Source organism: Rhineura floridana, chromosome 4 (genome assembly GCF_030035675.1).
Source record: "Rhineura floridana isolate rRhiFlo1 chromosome 4, rRhiFlo1.hap2, whole genome shotgun sequence".
Taxonomy (NCBI): domain Eukaryota; kingdom Metazoa; phylum Chordata; class Lepidosauria; order Squamata; family Rhineuridae; genus Rhineura; species Rhineura floridana.
Window position 1 is genome coordinate 147,462,415 of NC_084483.1, and position 25,393 is coordinate 147,487,807.

Genomic DNA, 25,393 nt, shown 5'->3' on the forward strand with positions numbered 1-25,393 from the left:
TTTGAATAAAATTTTAATTTCAGTTGGAAAGAGTTAAGCGTATGCTTTTCATTTGTTTTCATATCATTTGTCCTTGTGTTGGCATTTCCAATTTCACTAGTTCATGGATGGCTAACCTATGCCCTGCAGATGTTGTTGGGCGGCAAATTCCATCATCTCTGACCATTGGCTAAACTGGCTTAGATTGATGGGAGTTGTAGTCCAGCAACATCTGGAGAGCCACAGGTTCCCCAACCCTACTGTAGATGCACCTAGGTAGTCAAAAGTAGTACTGCTGTGAATACATGTAATACTTCTTTTGTTTTGAACAAAAGTTTTATTGTTAGCAACTTTTGTCCTTAAAGGGGCTCATATCATCTAAGACACTGGCTCAGTTCACATGCAGTGCTAAAACAAACTGTGCTTTAGCATGAACAAGCAATCATGCTAGTATACATTTAGAAAATTGTGGCTGCTTTGCTCTTCCTCTAGTCCCTTTTCCACTGCATTGCCAGGTGTTCAGTTTAGTTCAACACAGAGGTGGGAAACCTTTTCCAGAGGACAGTCTAGACCCTGACCTTCCCCATCTTTACAGGGTACTTTGACAGGTGGTCATTATGACAGCAGGTGGCAACTTCAGAGGGGCTCCCTGTAAGCACTGATCAGCTGAGCAAATTGCACTTCAAGCTCCTGACATCAGGACACTTATGACATCAGGCATGGGGCAGGTGGGTGTGGCTTGGGGAATCTAAGTGTGTGTGAATCTTGGTGTGAATCTAAGCTCATAGTTTGTTTCCCCCAAACAAACCATGGTTACACTAGAGGTTTGGAGTGACAAACCACAAGACAGGGTTCACTTGTAACGCTAGGTCAAACTATGACTTAACTCCTGGTTGGGCAGCAACAACAGGACTGGAAGAGGAGCAAGCCAGCCACAATTTTCTAAATGTGCATCAGCATGCCTGCTCACTCATGCTAAGCCAGAGATTTGTCTTAGTGTTATGAATAGACCTGGCGGCTATCAAATAGGATAATAATATCTGTGTGACATAATAATAAACATGAGTTTGTTTCATTAAATGTATTTACATTGGCTGGAAAGTTGTTTGTTACTCAATTTGAATAACTACAGCAATATCTTGCGTATTTGGGGGAGGGGGTTGTACATGAGATGTTAGACTTTGTTGGTCCCTCATGTTATAACCTATGGGCCAGGTTCTGTCTGCATGAAGTAAAAGAGGGGAGTTATGCTTGTGGGCTCAACTGTATCTGAAGTTCAACCTACTGGAAATGGGAATACAGCACTGAAATCGTGTTTTGAAGACATTAAATTGTCTAACACTGCAGATGGCTTTTTAATGTAGATTGTGTACAGCTAAAATTGGTGTTCCTTGAAGGCTGATTGCTTCATATCTCAGAACTTAAGCATAGTGATTGCAGAATATGATGCTTTGCTTTTTGATTACATTGTTTCAATAAAAGACTAGTATAATCTTCTGTCATACCAAAATATAGACAAATTTTGATTTAGCCATGCTTTATTATAATGCAGTCTTCTGCTATTGAGAGTAGTTCAAAGCAAGTTCATATGACAATACATTCTGTGTGAGAACTGGTCCAAAAGGAAGCATCGTGCCTCATAATTGGGTTGGGTTGCAAGGAATACGTTACATGAATGATTGTGTATCTGTGCTATATCAGATTCTTTGTGATCACAACTCTGATTATGCTTGTGTTTGAACAGACAGTGCATGCTCACTTTAAAAGTGCTCAGATTGCTTTACGTATCTTATCTCAGTAATCCTAATAACCGTTTTTCAGATTGGAGAAGTGAAACTCGAAGGTGTACCTTTCTTAAGGCCGCCTAAACAGTTTATGCCTGAAGTGAAATTTGGAGTGGGACTTCCTAGCTTAACTCCTTGCTAAATATCACTGCTTTGTTTCACCAGCATATTAAATTGGAAAGATCCCTTCAAAGTGCTTTGGCTATTGTACATCTGTGGAACTTCTTTCTGAGTATCTTTTTGGTAATGAACTTTGGTAGCTGGAATTAAACTAGTTGAATGGACCCCAGTATTTAATTTAATGTTAGAAATGTAAATAAAATACTTATTTTGCAACTACTGTGACAAGGCTATCTTCATAAAATCAGGAGTGGCTATTCAAACTACTTTTATATAACAGTAATATTGTCAAAAACTGATGCAGTAAGCCTGTAATTTTGAGAAGCATTAAGCATAAAAATATACTTCAGTTAAGGTGTTCAAGTAGTAATGTTCTGTGTGCATTGCTGAAATGGCTTAATTATGTGGAGGCTTTCAAAACATGTATTTGCATTCCATTTTGCAAGCTTGCAGTTTGCAACCTTTTTGTTTTTGTCTGGAAGATTAAATAGCCCTGTCTCATCTTGGTGGCAGTATCTGAATACAGATGTTGTGCATGGGTTTTAAATCAAGGAACTTGACATTGTCTTGCTCCTTTCTGCAAGTAAAATAGAAATAAGAGGATTTATTGGGAGGACAATGAGTAACTTTTAATCTATCCTCCTGCTGTCTATTTAAAGTCATTAAAGAATCCAGAAGTGAATGAGGCATTTACTGTTTCATTCAGAAGTGCAAGTTGTTCATAATGTATCTGTCTGGGAAGACCGTGAGATAAGTTTACAAGTTTCTGGTGGTTTGGAATGAAATAAGGGTTTTACAAATTCTTATTGGAAGACTAATTGATCTACATGGCTTCCAAAAAAGCTTTCTGGGTTTGTTGGAGATGAGCTGCATAATGTATTCTGGATCCATTGCAGTAGAATGAGGAAAAAAATATTGTTTTGCTTTCCAAGCTGAAAACTGGTATTTGTGTGGAAATACTTGTTAAACTTGGTAGTAAAATGGTCGGAGGGTACCCATAACCAGTTCACTCGAGCAGTTTAGATAAAGAGATTACCTTATTTTGTTTGCCCTAAGAGAGATCCACAGATAACACACATAGAGAAAGGTGGTTGGATGGGAAGTGATGGGAAGTGATGGTCATTAGGAACCAGCAAACAACATAGCATTTGAGCAGAAGGTTTAATTTTGTGTTTCTGAACACGAGGTAAATTCTGGTGTGCGTCTTTGACCTCAGATGGCAACTGCATTTGGTGCCGGTGCTAGCTAGGAACAGGGAAGGCGCGCATTATGGACTGCTGCAGTTGCTGATGAGCACGAGACGGTGGCATTTTATAGCAAGGACAAATATTGAAACAATGTGTTTTCATTAAAATAAAATCCATGCCCATCAGAGGGAAAGCTAACAAGCTATGTTGACATCATTTTGGGATTTTATTACACAATTTGCTTACACTTTGGCTTTCTAGATGGCTCAGATATCTAATAGTCTGAATCAAGTAGCTTATTTTTTCAGGAAATAGTTTGTCTGCAGTGACATGAATACTTGTGCCTTAAGGTGGGGTCCAGGATTCAATACATTTCTTAGGGTTGTAAATTGGGAATTAATTTACGTTAGTTTCTACATGTGCACAACACTGGTTAATTGTGTACCCAGTTCCAGCAGTCGCTCGTGTATGAGGGAGTTCTAATATGTATATGGGATTTAACTATTGCAAGCCTTCTCTATTGGTTTCAAAGGAGGGCCCTAATGCATGTGCTCTCCCATCATGCATATTGAATCAGATTCATTCAAAATATGGATGCCCATGTGTGCATCAGAACTCTTGATGGAGCACTTAAGGGTAGTAATATGAAATGAAATACATGATTTCATTGTGCAAAAAAATAAAGGTACCAGGGTTAGCCCTTAAGAAAAAATCCAAAACCACTTCAGATCAGATTTTCTTGCTTGTCAACCAAACAGGCCATATGTATACACAGACTTAATAATATTATCAATTCCAACACCATATTAGAACAATTAGGTTGGCCTAATAAAATGTGTTGCCTAATAAGGACTGTGGAATCGGTGACATTGGAATTCTCTATAGGTTTTGTTTCATTGTGGTATATATAATGTGTGAAAATTGCCATGCTTCAAAATAACAGTTTTTCCTTGGCTTTCCCTTACCACATCCCCAAATAGGTAGTGTTTTTAAGAAAACTGTGTAGCATTCTTTCCACTACTGTATTTTTAGTGCAGTACTATTTCATGCCATAGTTTATTGAAATTGAATTATGTCTTTTATTAGTTTAAACACTTCCATAAATACTAACTTGAAGGGAAATGTTGTCCAGAAGATAGATCTTTTTTATATTCATAGAAGGATCTATGAGGTGTTACACCATTCATCATTGCATTTTAGGCTAGATGTGTGGTTTAACATAAATTATTGGAACTTAATGGAATTTGCTGTATGTCACTCTTGCCATCAAACACTCAATTGGCCAGTAAACCTAAGTTGGCTTTTTAAAATTTAAACTTTCATTCTGTGTCTCTCTCTTTTCTGTTTAGGTCTTCGCCCCTCCCCAACTACCTGGCTATAGAGTGGGACCTCTCCCACTTTGCTGATGACGTCTTAGTTGGATCCATTGTGGGGAGGAGCAGCATCAGCAGTTCTGAGGGTGAGTAGAGGCTGCCAGGGTTTGGGCCTGGACTGTAGTGCCTCTCTTCCCCAGCTGTCATCCATTGTCCTAGAAAATGTATTTACTCTAGGGCTGCTTCACAAGTGACAAAAGAATAAATCTGTATGGGAAAAATGTGCACACCAGCCCACCTCTTCTGAAGTGTAGCTCAAGTATATGTGGTGTTATCTCTGGACAGTTTGGGAAGGTTGATAGTGACTTTTCCATCCTGTGTACTCATGGCAAGGTAAAACCTTGTGCAACACTTCAGAAGTGATGCAGTTTCTCTGCATAGGAGAAAATGTCATGTGTGAACAAAGTATAATTTATCCATGTTTGGCCCTTTGCCTGGGGTCGGGTCACTATTTTGTGATTTTCTTTTCAATTTAACATCCAGAAAACGTGGAAATTTCTTTCACGTGGCATGAAAAACCAATGTGGTTCTTTGAGAAGATCTCAAGTTCATTCTCTCTCCTATGAAAGTGATAAAAAATTTAAAAAAAAGTTAGGAGGAATTATAGACATTTTTGGAGGTTGATTAGACTTTGAAATGTTGCTGCTATATTGGATAAAATGAACTGAATGCAATGGTAGTACATTAAAATAAGAATATTTGAAAAAGTAAAAACAAATGACAACTTCCAACAACAGAAATGCTTAGAACAATCTGAGGGTCACAAATAAATGTGGCTCTATAATTTGGGAATTAGACAAAAATGCTGTCAGGAGGCTACTGAGGAAATACCATGAGTGCAGTGTTTTTTATGTATCTCGTTTATTCATGAATTAGTTTCTTGCCATTCCTCTGCTTTAGCACTTGATTTGACATGCCTCCTTTTTTCCAGCCTCCTCAAGGGTTTTGCATAAGAACTATAATAAAGTAGTCAAGGTTCATAAGCTCATGTCCAGGAGATAGGCAAGTTACCTGTTCTGGATGGGGTTGTGTTACCTCTGAAGGTCCATAGCTTAGGGGTGCTCCTTCATTCATCTTTGTCACTAGAAGCTCAAGTAGTGACTAGGAGTGCCTTTTACCAGCTTTGTCTGGTTTGTCAGCTACAGCTGTTGGTGGACATGGGTAGCTTGATCACTGTAGTCCTTGCACCAGTGACCTCTAGGCTGGGTTACTTACTGCAGTGCACTTTGTGTGAGGCTGCCCTTAGGCCTGGTTTGGAAGTTCCAGCTGTTGCAAAATGCGGCAGCCAAATTGCTGATGGGGGCACATGGCCAACAACATATGACACCATTGTTCAAACATTTGCACTGGCTACCCATCTATTAGCAAGCCAGGTTCAAGGTCCTTGTATTAATTTACAAAGCCTTGAACAACGTAGGTCCAGGATACCTTAGGGACTGCTTGAACCCTTATATCCTAGCTCAGTCACTGAGATCATCTGCTGCAGCAGCTGGTTGTTCCCTGAACTAGTGAGGCTCATTTGACATTGACATGAAAACTGATCCTTCAGTGCTATTGCCCCGATTTTCTGGAATGCTCTGCCAACAGAGGTTCAGCAGACACCTTCTGTTTTAACCTTTAAACACCTGCTGGAAGCTGTTCTGTTCCACCAGGCTTATGCAGGCAGTTAAGAAGATGTCTCTTTTCAGTAGGTGACTTTGTTTTAATGTGTTTTGTTTTATTATACAGTTTTTATTTGTTGTAAACTGCTTTGATGTTTTTTGAAATGAAATAGAGGTATACTATTGATTATAAAAAAAATGTGTAAACTCAGAGCTTGAAACAAGGTGTGACCAAATGCAGAAAAAATTGAATTAGTTGACTTTTCTTAAAAGTGCTAGATGAAAGAAATTGATCATAAGCTCTTCAAGTGCTTTCACTGGAGCAATGAACTCAAATAATAACTGATATGATAGGGCAAACCATGAAAAATCAAGTTTCACTTGCATTACCAGGATGTTTTATAAGTGCCCCCCTTTCACTAGAAAGTTAGCCTAATCAGCCTTCCCCAGTCTGGTGCCCTCCAGGTGTTATGGACTACAACTCCTACCAGCTGCAGTCAATGACCAACTTGATGGGAGTTGTAATCTAAAACATCTGAGGAGCACCAGTTTGGGAAAGAGTTATCTAAATTGTTTGAAAATTTCAGATAATCAGATAAAGAGGATATAACATTGTTGCCTAAAATATGTTAGATTTATCACTTTTGCTGTCAGCTTTGCTCTTAGATGCATCACATCAGATCAAGAGTTCATAGACAATGGCTTTGTTTATTGGTGTACTTCAGCTAGGCTAGCGTGTTTTCCATCCCTTAAATGTGAATCCTGTATGTAATGAGAAGTTTGTCATTTTACAAGAGTGTTAATGAATAATGCTCTGGCTTGGGTCTAACATTCACTCTCATGCAATCTTAAAGTCAGTGTATTAAAGTGCCCTGTTAAAGATTATCTATGCAACACGTTATGCCTGTGTGGGTACATGGAGAGGCATTCTCAGTGGATACTCCTTGACTGACAGAGAAATTCCTTTCTCTGGTGACTTTCCAGAGTTTGAGGGTCAGTTCTTCACATCATGCCATAATTTTGGACAATGCTGGAAACCATGTCAGTGGCTATATTGAAGGTTACTCACCACAAGGACAATCTGGATCACGTGTAAAGTTATATGGCAGCAACACCAAACCTGATAGTGGCTGGCATGGACATGGAGAGAAGACTCCACAGAATTGGGGTAATATGGGTGGCCCATTTATGTTATGGCTGCTATTCTTCAGCAACTTCCCATGGGGATGAGGAATCATAATGTGAAAAATAACCCTGAACATATTCTGGAAGTGATTTAACTCCTTGCAATTTGGGCCCGCTTTACTAATTCTAAGGCACTAGCTTTAAAGATTAGTTGATGACTTGTTCCAAGGCTGATGGATGGGACAGACTTCAAATTATGTGAAAAAAGTCTTTGATAAAGCAAGATTGACTGCTGCTTCAAGATTACTTCTTTGAGAAATGCAGACCTCCTTCTGCAAATATCCCATACAGTGTTCTCTCTGACTTTAACATGCTTAAGAGTAACTATTGCTCACTGGCTCTTCTCTTTGGATCAGTTATGTTAGTATTAGTGATATGGAGCCTGTTAACCGTCTTTGACAGAAACAGTCTTCATCAGAAAAAGAAGAGATGAGGGTGCCATTGTAATCGCCTTGAATATATGCACAAAATGCAATTCTGTGTTTGAATGGTGCTCTGGGTTTGTTTCTGGGACATAGATTTCCTTTTTTTCTAAATGCTTGGAAATATTGGTGGAATATGGTTTTTAATAAGGCAACTTACATTTAGCATTCAGAATACTTGATGTAGTTGCTTAGGTAACAGCAGGGTAATTAAACCCAATTGGTGAAGGACCACATTCCATCTAGAGAATGCTTTGGAATAAGTACTCATAATTTTCACTCAGTGACATTCTTTGTCCTTAAAAACAGAATTGTGGTATATGCAACTGGACTTTTCTGTTTTGTTTTTGGATGAGCAAGAGGATGCCAATATTGTCATTAAAACCACCCCAGGAACAAAAGTTAGGGCCTACTTGTCAGCCTCATTATTACCCCTTGATATGGGATTACCTCATCTTTTTCTTTTTTTAATTTACTATATCGCCCAAGACATCCCCTGTTGTCGGTCTGGTAGTTCACCAATATGGTTTCACTTAAAGCTGATTCTCAACAGAAGCATAATAGTACAAACCCTCCAGTCTATATTTACGGACTTGGCAAGGAAAGCCTTCCTTTTCCCTATTAGAATTTTTTTAATTCTCCAAGAGATGAGACAAACAGCTCAAGGTGTTGTTAGTTGCATCATTCATTGGTGCTTTTCTGGGCCAAATAGGTTTTTCACTTCTAATAAGTAGAAGTATGAGTCAGGTAAGGTTCTAAAAACAATCTTGTAATACTTTATTGTATAGTCCACAGACCATCAAAAAAAAAACAATCATGTTGATGCATTTTCTGAATTGTCCAAGGCTGGGTTTTGCTCGTGCTCAGGGTTTGATTGACTTGACATTTGGAGGTTTAGGAACTAATTTTCCCCTGGGTCAAATTGACGGGATGGTTTTTAATCGAAAAATAGATCAGCACATTCTGGACCAGGCCATGGTTTTTTCTCCAAAATAAAAGCAGGCATGATAAGCAGGCTTGTTCAAACATATGACTAATGTCACATGTAGTCTGGCCCTCAGTTACTCAGCAGTGAGCGTTAAAGATTTTCTTCTGCTTTAAGGCAAGATAATTTGATATTGTGAAAAATGTATCATTATATAATTCAAGAGATACTCTAATGGGGTTTCAGATGCTAAAGATGTATTCTTGAACTCTGAGATCTAACAAGACTTTAGCTGTGGCTCATAACACAGAAGGATGAATAACTACTGATGTCATTTGGGGAGTGTACATTCAGAATTTTAGTTTGTTTCCATGCTTTTTAAAACAATGCCCACCGCAGTCTTGAAAGCAGCAATATCTTGCTACTCAAAGAGCTATGAGGGCTAAGTATTGTGTTCCATAGTCAGAACTGCACCATGGCAGCTTCAGCTACAACTCAACTTGTTATAGGGTGGTGAATGCTCTGGTATTATAGCAAGGCCAGTTCAGGGCTACACCCATCAATGTAGCTTTACCCACCTTACATGATACTGTTTGTGCAGATGAATGCAAGACATTGGCCTGGTTCAAATGTCACTTTAAACTATAGTTGTAAATTATGATCGATGGTTTAATGTGAACAGTCAGCATACTAGGGCACACTACTGAAAAGTTCCCGCTCCACTCTTTCCCCATCTTCCTGTTGTTGTGCCACCAGGAAACAAGTCAGAGTCTGGGCTTATGATACCAGGATGTCTGGGCTTATGGTTTGTTTCTCACCAAATCATGAGTGGTAACCAAGGTTTGTTCTTGGCTTATTGTTTGTGGTTTGTTTGAAGAGAAACACCAAACGCCTGGGTTCAGACATAATGACAAGCAAGAGTCTGGCTTGTTTTCCAGTGGCTTGTTTTGCAGCAGGAAAAGAGTAGCATCAGGAATTAATTATCAGATAAAACAGAAAATAAGTCTCTGCAAGAGTACTTCACAGATAAAATACAAAGCAGTGTTCAGTTAAAACAAGTGATACCATTTTGCTCTTGTGGATCATATGTTGGAAGTTGGTCAGGCCAAAACCAGCTGTGGTTTAGAGCAAGAGCTGAAAGTGGGTGAGGCCACTACTTCTCTTAGATGGTTTGTTCTCCCTCCCTCCCCACTGAGTGGGCTACTGGAGGAGAAACAAGTTGTCATGCAAGTGGTCTGAACTGATCACCTGCACAGGACTTTGGAAACTATACCAAGGGTTCTATGTGACCATTGTTCTCCAGGATGAACCTTTGTGTAAATCTTAATCTAGTGCCTAAATTAATAAAGTTTAATAAGTTGATAAAGGTGCTAGGCAACCTTTCTTAAGACAAATATTCTATGTGAGGGGCACCACCACAGAGGTCTCTCCTGGTCACCTGAAGTTGAGGGCACTCAGGAAGTAGATGTTGATGAAGACTTTAGAGGAAGATAGCCTTTCATATACATGGATCCAAAGCTTAAAGTCCTTTAAAGACAAGTACCTTAAACGGTGTCCAGAAATAAATAGGAAGCTGCCAAAGATGTGTCAACACTGATAACAGATTGTTCCCTGCTCATAGTATCCAGGGTGAATTGATTTAAATCATTTGTCGCTTACAGTTCTTCACATATTTCTTAAACAATGGTGCAAATCTGATTACTAAAACATTAATTTACAACTCAGTATAGCATTTTACAAGGAGGGTACACTTTGTGTAATTGTATAGATAACTTGATTTTTATAATTTAGGAAATAGTACATAATATTACCTGTGTCAAGCTTCATTATTATGTTTCATCATTCTTACAGCTAGGCCCTGCTTGTCCTTCTTGTACTGTTTACACTTTGCACATTTTCCTTTTTTTGCCCAGAGAAACAGAAACTGAAAGTATAGAACTTCCAAGAAGTAAGAGTTGCATGTTCTGGGTTAAGATGGATATGCACTACACCTTTATTGGTCAGGCAGCTAACTCCCACCTTGGAGGGAAAAAAATGCTGTTGTCTGGAGAGTAGACCCTAGAACTGGGGAGAACTGGGTTCAAATAACCACTCAGCCATCAAGTTTCTGAATGACTTAGGGCCAGTTATACTGGCAGCCTAATTAACCTCACAGGGTTTTCAGAATAAAAAGGAGCACATGTAATCTGCTCCGAGCTCCTTGGAGTAAAGGCAGGAAAAAAATACAGTTAATAGACTTGTAATGAAGATCTGCCCACAAATAGTGCTGTATTACCAAAATAAACAGAAAATCTGAGGCTTGCTTTCTGATGTTATGTTTGAGAGTAAATCACATAAAAACTCAGCCAAGATGACCTAATGAGAACTGGATTTGTGAATTGGAGAGGATATGCTGCATTAGAGCAATTCCAAGTATTGGAGGAGGTAAAATAAAATACAAATGTAGTTGTGTTTAATTTTTAATGCAAACTATCTTGGGGATCCAGCAAGACAGAAAGCAAATAAATAGTCATTAGGCTAGTATATTGATTTTGAAGAGACAGCTTTTAATCTCTGTTCTGCTTGCCACCAGCTATCTTTATTTTCTCCAACATTCTTTCTGTTCAACAGGATTCCCAAGAGCTGTGGTCAAATACACCTTTTTTGGGGGGGGGGGGAAGTGGCCTTTTAACTGTGGGCTGTACAACAGTTTTCTGTCCATTATGTTTGTTCCTCGGGTTTTAATGTACTGAATGCTGTCCATGCAATTTGCAAGTAAATCCAGTTGAAACTAAGCACTGATTAGAGGGAAGAGTGGACTGTGGCCCCATCACTGTTTGGTAGTTGAGCCCTATTTGATGTGAGGCTTTACTATTTTAGAGATCATCCACTTACTAAGTATAAGCACACAATGACATAGTTAAGAGTTCAACGGTTATCTTTGAGATTTGGTGACTTGGCATTCTGTCCATGAGATTTCTTGCCTATCCTGGTTCATGAACCCTAGTTGATATTTGTGAAATAGTGCTTGATGATTAGGCTAATCTGGCTTCTGTCAGGTATTGATATAGACATAACTTTAACTTTGGAGCATTTAAATGCACATATTTCATGCTATTTAAGAGAGAGACATGAACACACAGGCCCATGGGCATACTTTTTTTTTATTTAGGATTTTTATACTAATTCTGGTGATATGTAGATATTTCTATAATGTTACAGATTTGGTCTTCCAGACTTGTATGGTTTAGTACAGAAAACATGTGATGTGACAATATAATACTTTTAAGTTACCCCAACCCCTACTCCACTTCATTGGCTATAACTTGCAAGCTAAGAAGCAGCATAATATCACAGCCCACATTTTTACCTTCTAGATATTATGTGGGTAGAGAATTGAAATTACTACAAGGCTGTTTTTAGTGACAGACTTCTAGTCCTCTTAATTTGTCTGTCAAAACACTCTGCGTTTGTGGTGTTCAATCCACTGCTGACATGTTCTTGTATGGTTTGATTTTAATCATAATATCTGTTTAATTCTGTATATACTATAACATGCGGATAACATTTTTTGATCTCGTGCACTTAACTGGTACCTCTGAAGACATTTGGCTTTATTTGCACAGCTAGATATCTTAAATTAAAAAGTTCTCATGTGTGTACACTAAGTATGCCTATCTAAGCTTCAGTTGCAACTTTGTTTCATTATGTATAAAACCATTTAACTCCATTAACAATGTAATGGACTTCACAGGATGAGGCATTAGATCTTTGGAACTCCTGATTTACAAATGTTGAACTGATGGACAAATCATTTGCACATACCAAATGCCTACTTACTGTTGGCATCTAAGTTTGAACTTCTGCCAAGTAACTTGGGAGACTTGCCATTTTTGCTTAGCTTCCGTTAAATTAGTGCTGGTTGGTAGTTAGCACAGAAGGGTGTGTACCTATGGAAGAATGTAACCTGTTATGTCAGTGTTGGTATGTGAGAACATGCCTTATACTTGACCTATGTAAGCAAGGCCTATAATTTTTCAGACTTGTCTCAACAGGAAAATTTTATTAGGGGGTTGAACTAACTCAAGCAAAAGTGGACTATAGGAGTTTTCTGCTTCAGAAAGTAAAATTCCTGTGGTTAGGACTAACTCAGTTGTTTTTAAAGGACCAGTCTTAAGTGAGTGAAAAATCAGTGAGTTTGCAAAATATGAAACAATTAGTGAGCAATGGGTATCTATACTGTTGTAACTTCTGAATACTATAGAGAGGGCTACTTAATCACTGGGCATGTCGTCTTCAGTTATCAGAGTGATTTTATCTCTCATTCTGGGAATAACAGTCAAAAGCCCTTTATATCTGAGAGTATTCACAACATATCCAACACGTGTACACTAGACTTGTTCTAGAGTTTAAAACATATCTAAAGAAAGTCCGTTTAAATATATTTGTTCCATTTTCCCCTAAACAGGTCTCGTTTCATTCTCTAATGACTTATATTAAGCTTATCATGAGTATTACATATGCAGTCTTTGATAGAATCATGTTTTCCACTTCTTGGCTATTTCAGAATTGCTAAGTGTAGGTTTTAGAACGAGTTCTCAATAGCAGCTGTCACTGGATTTTAGTGGATATCCTGCAATAACTTTCATTTTATCACTTCTCCTGTTTTACTTCTAATGCAAGTCCATTAATAAATGTTAGTGGCTCTCGGGCATCTCTTCAATAAGCAGTGGCTTTTGTTTTGTAAGCAAAATAATTATGTGGAAAGAGGTGAACAAGTTTTATGGCTACTTCCATCTATTGAATGGCATTCGTGTATTACTGAATATGATAGTGAACTGTGGCCAATCCTGACTTTTTATATATATAAAAAATATAATTTTACATGTTCATGTATGCATTTTGATTATAGTGAAGTGTATGAAGCAATATTCATGCTATCTTTGTCTGAAGACTGAACTACTTAGCAACCCATATTTTCTTATTTCCATCTCAGCAATCAATAAGCTTCAGATACTATCAAAATGGTCTGAACTTTGTAGTATCAACACATTCTGTCAAATCAGGCTTGAAGAAGTGATTGCTTCAGTTGCCCTCTGCTTTGACCTGGAGTGGTTGTGCCTGATATCACTGAAGTTGCAGAATGCTATGTACGTGCGTAGCTCCAGTTAAAAATAAAGAAGCCATGTACAAGAACCTACAGAGCACCATGTAGATTGTATGGTTCTCCAAGGACACTAGTCCTTTAATACAAAAGGCAGGCAAATCATAGGGGCACTTGCATGTGAGAGAAGGAGTGGACAAAAAAAAATAACTGTATAGGCCTGGCATTTCATTTAAAGGGTGCTTAACTTATGTTTGGATAAAACGTTCTCACACCAGCAGTTTATAGCACAGATAGAAGCTGTTCTGTTATGAAGGAGTTGGTGGACATGTCAAAATCACTCTGAACAAGATGTAAGGCTGCTCAGAAACCAGAAGTAGGTATGTTTTTATGAAATCTATATTGAGATTGCTCCTAAGTGTACAGCCAACATAGTACTGTCTTCTGTTCCTGAGCCTGAAGGCCTTTTGTAATCAGCTGACTAGGCTATAGATTGGCAAAAAGCTTTTAAGGTTCTGTTTTGCATATTTTGTTTTCAAAATCTATTTTTTGAGGCATTATACCTAGCAAGATTCTGAATAGGGTACATGGCACTGCTAAGCAGCCTTAGAGCCACCTTTTAAGCATTAGTTAGGCTACAGGTTTATAGAGATGAGTTGATTTTCATAGCTACTTGAATGCCAATGCTTCTTTTGTAAAGATCAAATTATAAACCTTTACTGATAGTAACTGAGATTGCATTGTGTTTTTGGTCTAAATTATTGGTTCTGAAACTGTGTGCAGAAAGTTTTAGATTAGGAACCTAGGAAGCTGCCTTATACCAAATCAGACCATTGGTCCATATAGCTCAATATTGTCTGTGCTGACTGCCAGCAGCTTTCCAGAGCTTCAGATAGGGGTCACTCCAAGCCCTACCTAAAGATGCCACTGATTGAACCTGGGACCATCTGCATGCACATAATATTAAGCCAAGCCATGACATAATGCAAATGTGTGGGTTCCAGGACCTAAGATTGTCACAGGACTCCTTCCCATGACTAAGCCATAGCATTACATCTGAACCTAGGCTTGTGCAAGACAAACAGTGAGCAGTAAGCCAAGAGCAAACTTTCATTGCAGCTCGTGGCTTGTAAGGAACAAGAAAAACCAGGAGCTCAGGTTCAGATGCAACACTAAGCCAAAACATAGCTTAGCTGTGGATAGCATGGCAACAGCAGGACCAGGAGAGAAGCACTGTGGCTGCAGTCTTTGGTCTGGGAATCTACACATTTATTTGTTCAAACTAAGCCATGACTTAGTGTTATGTGTGAACTGGGTCATACTGTCCCCCTTGTTTGGGAGAAAAGGGGAATATTACTTGTAAGGTAGTACCTGTCATCTTTAGTCTTTCTGCATTTAACAATAGTTAAATTAACACTTAAAGAAGTTCTCCTGATTTAAATTGGAGGCTCTAAATTATTTAAATGAAAATTATTTTATATGGATAGAAAAATAATTTGCTTGGGTGCTGAGATAATGCTAGCCAGCTTTACAAACCTTGGTTAAAAGAGGGAAGTGTAGTTAGCTATCTTGCAGAATCCACAGTTAAGAAATGAACAGGGAGTGATAAAAATCTGATTGTGAGCACAGAGCTCTTCATAAGGGGACAAGGAAAACTGGATAGATAGGCTTTGAGAAACTGGGTCCAAAAGAAGCTACTAATGAAAGTACCTAGCCTTCTGCATTTTCTGTTTTGTCGCATTTCTATTTTGGTGAGCATTACAAACCATAGTTAAGCAAATAGTAGATTGTAGGAGAGACTTGATGCTGGGAACAGAGAGATCACATATTCATGTGATTTGCTACCAATATACAAAGTTGGTTTGCAAGGAGCCTGTGTTTAGATCTGCACTGTATCAGCCTGTATTGTGTTGAAAAATGTTGCTTCTCTTGATAATTAGTTAGAATGGTTTCATTAAATATACAGTAAGAATTGTGTGCACAAATTTGTGCATACTAAGCACAGCACATTTTAGAATTGCCAGTTTTGTACTATATTCTTCAAACATAGCGTAGTGGCTTTCAACTTGTGCAAGGCATCTGTGGATCCAACCCATTGTGTCATATAAAACTTGTTATTCAGTTTGTACTCCCCATTTGGTAACTTAAATTATTCTCTTCCTATCAATATTTTCAACTCCTTTGTAAACATCTTATGGTGCATTTTTATATTAAAGATAATCCTTGTGTGAAATAGGTGATCTTCAAGGAAAGAGAAATGATATTATATATTTATATAATACCAATCAAGTTTTTTGGCAGAGTACAGTAGGACAGGCCCCAGCCATGAGGAGCTTACCACTTAAACATCCAGCATGGAGAAGCAACAGAGGAAGGGGAGGCAGGGTAAACAGAGAAGGAATATAAGAACATAAGAACATAAGAAGAGCCTGCTGGATCAGGCCAGTGGCCCATCTAGTCCAGCGGTCCATCTAGTCCAGCATCCTGTTCTCACAGTGGCCAACCAGGTGCCTGGGGGAACCCGCAAGCAGGACCCGAGTGCAAGAACACTCTCCCCTCCTGAGGCTTCCGGCAACTGGTTTTCAGAAGCATGCTGCCTCTGACTAGGGTGGCAGAGCACAGCCATCATGGCTAGTAGCCATTGATAGCCCTGTCCTCCATGAATTTGTCTAATCTTCTTTTAAAGCCATCCAAGCTGGTGGCCATTACTGCATCTTGTGGGAGCAAATTCCATAGTTTAACTATGCGCTGAGTAAAGAAGTACTTCCTTTTGTCTGTCCTGAATCTTCCAACATTCAGCTTCTTTGAATGTCCACGAGTTCTAGTATTATGAGAGAGGGAGAAGAACTTTTCTCTATCCACTTTCTCAATGCCATGCATAATTTTCTACACTTCTATCATGTCTCCTCTGACCCGCCTTTTCTCTAAACTAAAAAGCCCCAAATGCTGCAACCTTTCCTCGTAAGGGAGTCGCTCCATCCCCTTGATCATTCCGGTTGCCCTCTTCTGAACCTTTTCCAACTCTAGAATATCCTTTTTGAGATGAGGCGACCAGAACTGTACACAGTATTCCAAATGCGGCCGCACCATAGATTTATACAACGGCATTATGATATCGGCTGTTTTATTTTCAATACCTTTCCTAATTATCCCTAGCATGGAATTTGCCTTTTTCACAGCTGCCGCACACTGGGTCGACATTTTCATCGTGCTGTCCACTACAACCCCAAGGTCTCTCTCCTGGTCGGTCACCGCCAGTTCAGACCCCATGAGCGTATATGTGAAATTAAGATTTTTTGCTCCAATATGCATAATTTTACACTTGTTTATATTGAATTGCATTTGCCATTTTCCCGCCCATTCACTCAGTTTGGAGAGGTCTTTTTGGAGCTCTTCGCAATCCCTTTTTGTTTTAACAACCCTGAACAATTTAGTGCCATCAGCAAACTTGGCCGCTTCACTGCTTACTCCTAATTCTAGGTCATTAATGAACAAGTTGAAAAGTACAGGTCCCAATACCGATCCTTGAGGGACTCCACTTTCTACAGCCCTCCATTGGGCTATTGTTTCAATTACATGTGCTTAAGCTTAGTTAGAAACAAAGTGTTGGAAGGAGTTTCGGGCATAAGAAGCAGCAGCAAGAGAATGAGCAAAGTCATTTATGGGAGCAAGAGAGCAGGGCCCAGAGAGCTCCTGTAACAATTTTTTTTCTTATCTAGTTCTGAGGAGCCACCATGTTCATCCAGCCCCTGCAGTGTCCTCGGGCCTTGATGTAGTGTTGCTGTGGAGCAACACTATGGGTGCATTGGAGGAGAGTTATCATGGTAACTTTCTCTAGCTGTCCAATGTTGAGTAACACTTCCTGTCCTCACCCTATTGCTCCTTCTTGTTGCTTATGCTGCTTTGTGCAATGCTGCTTTCCATCTCCTCAATTCCACTGCAGAGCTGCCTGTCACTTAGATGTGAAGGCAAATATGAAGAGATACGAAGGTTACTGTTTTATCCCCTCTTCCCCCTCCCTTTTTTCCTCCTCTCTCTTTCTTCCTCCACTTCCCTTTTGCCAAATGGGTCCATAAAGATGAATTTGCTTTTTTCTACTTTTAAGAGTGATGACAAATAAACTCAATATATTATCTTTAAATGTGAAGGGTCTGGGTACTTCACTTAAACTATCTAGAGTAGCTACACTCATCAAATCAGCAGACCCACACGTGATCTTTTTTTTACAAGAAACGCACCAGAAATTGGCTAATAAAAATGTGATCTGAAGTCACTGGCTAGGAGACCAGTTCAGTTCTTTTGGTTCTTCAAAGGCACACAGTGTCTGAATCTTGCTGACAAAGAAATGGCCAATCATGATCACAGACACACTGACAGACAGTGAGCATCACTATGTTTATGCCAAAGATACAGTGAAAGGAGACTTTATTACATTGGGCTCTCTTTATTGTTCGAATGAAGGTCAAGAATGCTGTTTACGAAGGGCGCTGGATAAGTTAGAAACATTTAAACAAGGCATGGTGATACTTGGTGAAGATTAGAATGCTGCCATGGATGAACGTTTAGATAGAAGTGGATCTCCATTAACAAGACCAAAGGATTCAACAGCTATTTCTAGGTTAATATCAGAATTCAGCTTAACTGGCCTGGTGTCATAGGTGCCCCCAGTTCAGAGATTACACCCATTTCTCTTCCAGGCATAAATCCTATTCAAGGATCGACTACATTCTTACATCCCCTGATGCTTTGGGCAAGCTGCTGGAGGCGGGAATGGGTGTGATCTCTGTGTCTGACCATGTTCCAGTCACAATATCCTTACAGCTGGACTCACCTGTTCATAACTCTTTTTCCTGGCACCTATCACCTAATCTTTTATTTAGATGAGAAATTGAAGACAGTTTACAAGAAGGCATCACTCACTACTTCGCGAAAAACATTCACCAGACCTTGGCACAGCAGTAGTGTGGGACACATTCAAATCAGCTATTCAGGGACAATGCATTAGGGAATCTTCTATGCTTAAGCAATCAAAATTAGCTGATAGACATCTCTTACTGTCTGAAATAGAAGCTTTAGAGAACACACATAAACAATATGGTAGCTTGAAAATTCTTCGACAGCTGCTACGCAAACACAGTGAGTTGGAAGCTCTTGGTGTCAACTGGGTTAGTGCTGCGATCATCTACACCAACCGCATGTACTGTGAATTTGGTAATAAAAACTCCAGGATGCTGGCACAAGCTTTGCAGAAGAAAAGGGAACGCAACCATGTAGCTCAAATTAAAGATTCTTGAGAAGCCCTTTGTTACTCAACTCAGGCTATTAACAAAGCATTTGAGGACTTTTATGCTCAATTATGCAGTTCTAATGGCTCTGGCCCACCATGTCTTGTAGAGTATCTGGGCAGCTCGCACTTGAAAACTTTATCACAGGACCACTAGATCTGATAGATGGAGATATATCTGCTGAAGAAGTATTGGCTGCCATTAAGAAGCTAAAAAACAGCAAAACTCCTGGTTTGGATGATTTTTTGGGGGGGGAGATTTTATAAGGCGTTTCAGAACAATTTTGCACCTATTTTGACTTCTTTATTTAATGAGATTGTGGATGGAGGCTCAATGCCATCTTCATGGAAAGCATCAAGACTTATTATAATAAATAATCATTATTGTTATGGTCAATGACCAGCATGAGGTAATCAGATAAAATTGTTAAAACACAAAACATAGTTATAAAATCCAAAAAACAAAACAACCAAGAATTACAAGGTGGCTAGAGTCAGTTTGTGGCGAATTTTGATCACTGTTGTTGTTATGTGCCTCCAAGTCGACTGCGACTTCTGGCAACCCTATGAATCAGTGACCTCCAAGAGCATCTGACATGAACCACCCTGTTCAGATCTTGTAAGTTCAGGTCTGTGGCTTCCTTTATGGAATCAATCCATCTCTTGTTTGGCCTTCCTCTTTTTCTACTCCCTTCTGTTTTTCCCACCATTATTATCTTTTCTAGTGAATCATGTCTTCTCATGATGTGTCCAAAGTATGATAACCTCAGTTTCATCATTTTAGCTTCTAGTGATAGTTCTGGTTTAATTTGTTCTAACACCCAATATTTGTCTTTTTCGCAGTCCATGGTATCCGCAAAGCTCTCCTCCAACACCACATTTCAAATGAGTTTATTTTTCTTCTATCCGCTTTTTTCACTGTCCAACTTTCACATCCATACATAGAGATCGGGAATACCATGTTCTGAATGAACCTGACTTCAGTGTTCAGTGATACATCTTTGCATTTGAGGACCTTTTCTAGTGCTCTCATAGCTGCCCTCCCCAGTCCTAGCCTTCTTCTGCTTTCTTGACTATTGTCTCCATTTTGGTTAATGACTGTGCCGAGGTATTGATAATCCTTGACAAGTTCAATGTCCTCATTGTCAACTTTAAAGTTACATAAATCTTCTGTTGTCATTACTTTAGTCTTCTTGATGTTGAGCTGTAGTCCTGCTTTTGTGCTTTCCTCTTTAACTTTCATCAGCATTCGTTTCAAATCATTACTGGTTTCTGCCAGTAGTATGGTATCGTCTGCATATCTTAAATTGTTTATATTTCTCCCTCCAATTTTCATACCTCCTTCATCTTGGTCCAGTCCTGCTTTCCGTATGATATGTTCTGCATGTAGATTAAATAAATAGGGTGATAAAATACACCCGTCTCACACCCTTTCCGATGGGGAACCAATCGGTTTCTCCATATTCTGTCCTTACAGTAGCCTATTGTGCAGAGTATAGGTTGCACATCAGGACAATCAGATGCTGTGGCACCCCCATTTCTTTTAAAGCACTCCACAGTTTTTCATGATCTACACAATCAAAGTCTTTGCTGTAATCTATAAAAGCACAGGGTGATTTTCTTCTAAAATTCCTTGGTCCATTCCATTATCCAACGTATGTTTGTGATATGATCTCTGGTGCCTCTTCCCTTTCTAAATCCATCTTGGACGTTTGGCATTTCTCGCTCCATATATGGTAAGAGCCTTTGTTGTACAATCTTGAGCATTACTTTACTTGCATGGGATATTAATGCAATAGTTTGATAATTACTGCATTCCCTGGGATCCCCTTTCTTTGCAGCCCATAAATTGGCATCACTGGAGGTGATAAAAGTATTTTGATCAGAAAGTAGGACATAAAATGTGTCTGATCGTCCTAGGGTTTTCGATAGGAGAGGTACAATTAAAGATCTTTGTAGATCATAATAGAATGGGCAGTGTAGAAGGACCTGGGTCACTGTTTCCACCTCTCCAGCGTCACAAGGGCACTTACGGTTATAGTAGGTTTTTTTTAATATATCTTCCCTCCAGGACAGCAGAAGGAAGGACATCAAAACGTGCCAATGTGAAAGCTCTGCAATGTTTTTGCACCAAGAGTGTAAAAAGATAATTTGCAGGTTTATTGAATTGTAGCGCTCTATCCATTGAGGCATAGTTAGAGGACAAGCCCAAGTCTTGTTGGCGCTCGATATCAGCAATGCGTTGCCAAAATGTTGACCAAGCCATATCATATCCTTGGGAAATGAGGTAGCCCAGGAAAAGACCGTATCGCTGGAGCTTTTGAGGCAAGGTTTGTTTCCATAATGACTGGAACTCATCTTGTAGTGTTAGTGGGGCCAAACCAGTTGGAAAAATTATTGGTTTCAGCCAGAATTTGAAAATAGCAACCCAAACCCTGATTTCGGCCTTTTGCATGCCAGTCTCTAATCGTAAGACAACATTTGGGACACAATGAGGTACTTGGAGGACAGCTCTCAAGAATTTGGATTGTATTATTTCCAGAGATGTAAAACTGGGATAGGGGCCAAGGTGTGCTCCATATAAAAGCTGTGTTAAAGAGTTAGTCTTGAACAGCTTTATTGCCGCTGGTACATAATGGCCGCCTTTAGTGTGGATAAAGTTTAATATGGCAGAAGAGCTCCTTTGGGCTGACTGGGCAACTTATTCTGCTTGGGCCTTCCGGCTGCCATTTGCCTGAAAAATAACACCCAGATACTTGAAAGTCTTTACCTGTTCAATCTTGTGTCCACTTATAGACCATTTGTACTTCCTCGGTCTTTTAGCAAAGTCCATGACCTTTGTTTTTTGATAATTTATTTGTAGCTGTTCATCATGACAGTATTGTGCAAGAGCTCGCAAGGCTCTCTTCAATCCTACGGATGACTGGGACAAAATTACTGCATCATCAGCATATAGTAGCACTGATAGGTGCCTGTGGGCTAGCTTTGGAGGATATATATTTAGGCAATAAAGGGCTATAGGCAGTGAGTTTATATAAAAATTAAACAGCAGTGGGGCTAGTATGCATCCTTGCTTTACTCCTTTAGAGGTTGGAACAGGGCTTGAAAGGAGGCCCTCTGGATTGCACCTAATTCTTAAGGAGGTGCTTTCATATAGTTTATAAATGAGGAGTAGCAAGTGACGGTCCACAGTGGAGGCCTCAGGTTTTTGCCAGAGTTTGTTTCGGGAGATAGAATAAAAGGCAGATTTGAGATCAACGAATGCAGCAAACAGATATGTTTTGGGATTGCTGCTATATTTCTCCACTAGGTGCTGCAAAATTAGTGCCTGGTCCATTGTGGATCGGCCTGCTCTAAATCCAGCCTGTTGGTCAGCTAGAATATTTTCGTGTTCCATCCAAGCTAGGAGTTTCCAATAAAGATGTCTAGCGTATAGCTTGCTCATAAACCGCCCACAGAGCTTCGGCTATGGGGCGGTAAGTAAGTAAATAAGTAAGTAAGTAAGTAAGTAAATAAATATAGACAGTAAAGTAATTGGGCGATAGTTTGCTGGGTTATCTTTCCTTCCCTTTTTAAAAATGGGAATGATAACAGCCAGGCCCCAGTCAGGGGGGAAGTGAGCGTTTTTGTCTATATAGGTAAAGTGGTTGGCTAGTATTGGGGCCCACAATTTGATATTTCTTTTAATGAGCTGTGGGGGGATTATAAGTACAGTCTGGTGCCTTGCCTGGTTTTAGTTTACCAGGTCAAACCAGGTGAGGACCCCACTCACCTGACATCATATCGGCCCATCACCCTGATCAATCAAGATATAAAACTTCTCTCTGCTATATTGGCTCATAGATTGAGTAGGATGATGGGGCGATACGTAGAACAATATCAGCAGGGGTTCAGACCCAATCAATAGATTGCAAACTCTATTTGACGGGCCTTGAATATGATGCAGCATAGTAGACTGAAACAACTAGATTGCTTTAGTTTCAGTGGACATTTTCAAGGTTTTTGAATGGATTACATGGCTATACCTATATGGATTATTACAACAAATGAACTTTGGGGTGAGATTTATGCATGTTATTTACCAATTTTATTCTGATGTCTCTTCTATGCTTAGAGTTGATGTTATGGACTCACCTCCTTTTCCATTGTGATGGGGAACTCGTCAGGGATGTCCTTTATCTCCACTTTTATTTATTCTATGTATGGAAGCATTAGAAAATAGCATAAGGCAGAGTCCACTTATAGAGGGAATTAAAATATTGGGTGAGGCACATACCATTAATATGTTTGCTGATTATGTGCTGTTATTTCTTAAAAATCCTACGGGAGCAATACCAGAACTGAAAAACATTCTTCACGATTTTCAGGTTGTATCAGGTCTGGCGGTGCTGTCAGAAATCTTCAATGCTCTGTCTTGCTACTCTATTGGAAATGCAACAACAGTTGGCTCAAGATAATGGACCTATTTATAATAAATAAATATTTATTTAATAGTAGTATTAAATACTTATGAGTAGTTCTCCCAAAAGACCTGATACAGCTTGAAAAACCCCTGGTCAAAGATGTTAAAAAGGACATGCACAAGTAGGCTAAGGTACACCTCACTTGGTTGGGAAGGGATGCAGCAATAAAAACGGCTGTGCTACCGCGGTTTTTATTTCTATTTTAAATGCTCCCAATTAGATTGCTGCCCTGGGCTCCTACTGGGAGGAAGGGTGGGATATAAATCTAATAATAAATAAAATAAATAATAAATAAAAATATTATCACAAAAAGAGATTGCTAGTTGGCAACAAATTGATAAAAGACTTCATTAATTTTGGAAATTGCTTGAGGATAAACAAAATTCTCTTGTATAAATTGCAAGCAGAGGGTGGCTTGGGTGTCCCTCAGTTACTACTATATGATGAGGCTTGTAATCTGAAAAAATTACTGCAGATAATCAGAGGTAACTATGAAGTGGATTGGGTGAGAATGGAAGTACCCCAATTGCAAACATCAATTAGAGCCATACCTTTCAGTAAATTGAGCTTACTCAAGCTACAAGAACTTGTGAACCATTATCTTAAGGCCACTATTTAGATTTGGAAAAGGCAGGCAACGCTATTAACTTATATAGACTCACCTCTCTTTCAATTTTTGGAGCACCCAGATTTTGAGACCCAGCCAAATTTAATCAATATATACACTGGGAATCGAAGGGGCTTTATAGAATATTAGATTTATTTGCAAATGGTCGCCCTGTTACAGGAGAGCAAATGCAGCTCATGCTTGGGGAAATATATCTGCCGTGGCTCCAGATAGCACAAGTTTGATTGTTTGCTAAGTACTTTCACCACACAAGTGGGCCACTTTGACAATTGACATTTTATGAAGAACTGTGTGTGAGTTCAAGTAATAACCTAAAAGGGATGATTTCTTTGATATATCTTGTCAGTTTGCTTTCGGATGACTTTGGGTTTAAAGTTGCTGTGGGAAGCTGATATAGGCAAGGAAATAGATACTAATAGTTGGAACAGTCAGTGAAGGAGACCACCTTTTCGGACTGTTTTGGCATGGGTGAAAGAATCTTTATTGAAAGTGGTAGTCAGATGGTTCTGCACTCCTTTGAAACTACATTGAATTAATCCGACTATAGCACCTGATTGCTGGCATGGCTGTCGTGAATGGAGCGCATACTTCCATATGTGGTGGATGTGCCCCGTCGTGGCAGGGTTCTGGACTAGGGTGTTCCAGAAAGTCACAGCCATAGTGGGTCAAATTGTGCCCCTGAACCCAGAGATGGCTTTAATATCCATCACACTGCAGGAAATGCAGGGTCTACTACATAAAGACTTAAACTTTTCTCTGTTAGCTGCTGCTAAATTATAGACCAACACTAGCACTCTACCTTCCCTCTCAAAATAGAACTCTGGTGGCAAAAGATATCACATCTTGTTCTTATGGACCGCCTAATGCACCAAAGCTGTCTGGACAGGGGGCTCCCACTAAAAAATACTTTTGAAGGCACATGGTGGCTGCTTCTACAATTTTCTAATAGTGATAAGTGTCTGTGTTTAAACCCAAAGGGGCACAAGCAGCCTTTTGGACAGGTATGATTCAGATGTGACAGTTTTCTGAAGCAGTTATTCTATATAGAAGTTACTGGATACTGATGTTAAGCTGATGATTTACTGTATTTTCCTAATGTATAATCACCCAGTGTTTGTGGGGGTTTACTCCTAGCCTCCCCTCCTTTCTTTTTTCTTTTTTCTTCCTCTCCCCTCCTCTTTTAGATATTGGTTACTGTTTTGTTCTATTCAGGTTTGTATAAGATGTTAAAATGTCAATAAAAATATATTTTTAAAAAAAATCTTGTTCCCCTTAATTTTCCTGGTTTTTTTCTAGGCCTTCACATCTCTACTGCCACCCAGTAAGCCCTCCCAGGGCCCATTGGAAGGGCCCCCTCAA

General features: G+C 39.3%; 1 protein-coding gene across 4 annotated transcripts in view; it reads left to right on the top strand.

Moving 5' to 3' along the window:
- Positions 1-25,393, top strand: part of CRIM1 (cysteine rich transmembrane BMP regulator 1) — a 269,320-nt gene that overhangs the window by 68,033 nt on the left and 175,894 nt on the right. Inside the window, exon 1 of one of the 4 annotated variants that reach the window (XM_061624694.1) lies at positions 4,452-4,529. The exons of the other annotated variants lie outside the window; for them this stretch is intronic. The gene's annotated coding sequence lies outside the window, so the exon portion shown is untranslated. Of the gene's footprint in view, positions 1-4,451; positions 4,530-25,393 lie in introns of those variants that run through there. 4 annotated transcript variants of the gene reach the window in all.